Raw genomic sequence first — 2,500 nt, 5'->3', positions numbered from 1 at the left:
CACACACACACCTCTTCCTTGTACTAACCTATCCTTAGATGTCTGCCCATCTATCGCCTACACAAAAGACACACGCCATTTACCTCCCGCTCAGAGTATTTCTTGGGGACTAAAACAAGAAAGTCACTCTCCCTTCCTTATCACCTAATGCTCGCCCTGCTTATACTTAAACCCTTCGTACTTACGCTCCTCCACCACGTTAACGCTGCAGGACCACTGGCGCGGCGCCCCATGTGTATGCATTATCTCCCCTCATTCGTATGCACCTCGTGTGCCGCGGGATCACGGGGCGCAAAGAAAACGGGGTACGGGAGGGTGCGACCAAAATCCGGATGCATCGACGGCGAGGCTGAACAGAAGTCGACTTTAAAGCTTTCTGACTATTGTGGTGGAAGGGCCGAGCTTACTGAGTTTTTAGCAGTGCGCGGCGTGTTTATATTGGGCAGACGGTGAGCGATGGGCGAGGCGGAGGAAGAAAAGGATGTGAGGGGAAGAAAATGAGAAGGAAAAGGAGAAGGGAGAAAAATGAGAAATTGTTATAAAAGCAGAGTATGAGCATTAGTAAGAGGAAGATAATTAGTAAAAAAAAGGAGAAGTAGGACTAGGAGTAAGAACAATGAGAAGGAGGAGGCGGTGACGGAGTCCGAGGAATAATGGACTGGAGTGTGAATAAGTGGTCATGCAAGAGGAAGGGGACGAAAGAAGGGGAAGAGGAACAAGGTTATGGGAGTATGAATATATTGGTGATGCAAGAGGAGGAGGAAGTGCAGGACTATGGTGGATTATAAAGAGGAAGAAAATGATGACGTGGTGGAATGTTAGGGTGACAGACTTAAAGAGAAGGACGAGGATATGAACGAGTAGTAGGGAGAGAGGAAGAGGAGAGGAGTAATGAAGGAAAATTGTGAAGGAAAAGGACACAGAGAGCCAAAGGATGGAAGGTCGACTAAAGTGACATGAAGAGGAAGAGATAGCAAGACGCAGAAGAGGATAAGGGAAAAGAGGAGGAGGAAGATAGACGGATGGAAGCTGGGAAAGATTGAGAGAGCAAGGGAGGACGTGGAAAGATGGAGTGAGGAAGAGGAGGTGGGAGGAAGGTAATCAATAGACCATGAAGAAGGAAGCGAAGGGAAGAGGAAGGAAGATGGAATGAGAGAGAGAGAGAGAGAGAGAGAGAGAGAGAGAGAGAGAGAGAGAGAGAGAGAGAGAGAGAGAGAGAGAGAGAGAGAGAGAGAGAGAGAGAGAGAGAGAGAGAGAGAGAGAGAGAGAGAGAGAGAACCCTAATGACAGATGTGAATGAGTCGCACCATTATTGTGTATATGAGAAAGAAGAAATGAGATAAAAAAAAAATGATGAAGGAAACAGAAGATCTATGAAGACGCCAGGAAATCGATAAGGCACAGACAGCAGAAAAAAAAGGGGGAAGAGGGGAGGGGGGGAAGCGGTAAAGAAAGGAAAACGGATCCATTTGAACCAATTCAGGGAAAAGGGTAGACAGCCGTCGAGGGGAAAAATGGATGAAAGCACGTGTCATTTTCTTTATCAGTTTCGTTTACCAGTATAAACCTCCATAAATTACCATAACCATCTTACCCCCTTTCTCTCTCTCTCTCTCTCTCTCTCTCTCTCTCTCTCTCTCGTTGTCGTCGTCCTCCTCCCCATTCACACACACACACACACACACACACACACACACACACACACACTGTTTCCCTTCATGCTTCTTTTGGCCAAGAAATAATCTGAATCGTATAACACTTAGCTTTTAAGCTCATGTACTTTTCATAGATTTGTCGCCTCTTCCACCGCCTGCTTTTTTTGGAACTCAATTTGATATTCCTATTACACCTTCCCTCTCCCAGCTATTCATTTTCATCTTAATCACTACCGCCTCCTCCCAGCCCTTCCCTCTTTCCTTTTTTCATGGTTAGGTGGGGAGGGGAAGAGAGGAACAGGAGAAACAAGTAAAGAGGTTTACCTGACCTCCTCTTCCCAGTAACCATTATTGCCTGGCAGGTAAAGGAGCCGTCAGGGACAGCAGCTTCCTCCAGTATTGATGGGGGGAGGGTCGGTCACAATAGTTTCTTGATTTTTCAATTCCGTTGACTAATTCTACCTAAGTGAACCTATATTGGACTTTTATGTACGAGTACCTTTTGGTGTATTGTCAGTAGTGTGTAATCGTTATTATTGAATTTTCTTGGAATAGTAAATAAATATTTTTTAGTCACTGTTGTATTGTATTGTTTTCCTATATATTCAGTAATGTTAAGTGAATACTGAAAACATATACTATTATATTTTTTTTCTGCAGCATTACTTTTTTTTTTTTTTTCAAGGGAACTGTAGCCTACTCCGCACTCTAGTTTGAATTTCTATTTTATTTTTCTATTTAATTAATTTATTTATTTATATATATATATTTTTTTTAACTTACATTTGGTGTTTGCCTCCGTGATTTGTGGCGGCGGGCTTCTCGAGTACACGGATTTCCTTTCA

At 43.6% G+C, this 2,500-nt stretch overlaps 1 protein-coding gene across 1 annotated transcript in view; it reads left to right on the top strand.

The window, feature by feature from the left end:
- Positions 1-2,500, top strand: part of LOC126995288 (kin of IRRE-like protein 2) — a 299,367-nt gene that overhangs the window by 212,314 nt on the left and 84,553 nt on the right. The gene's annotated exons all lie outside the window — the stretch shown is intronic.

Source organism: Eriocheir sinensis, chromosome 7 (assembly GCF_024679095.1).
Source record: "Eriocheir sinensis breed Jianghai 21 chromosome 7, ASM2467909v1, whole genome shotgun sequence".
Taxonomy (NCBI): domain Eukaryota; kingdom Metazoa; phylum Arthropoda; class Malacostraca; order Decapoda; family Varunidae; genus Eriocheir; species Eriocheir sinensis.
The sequence above is the reverse complement of the archived record's forward strand: the minus strand, read 5'-3'. Positions and strand labels throughout refer to the sequence as shown.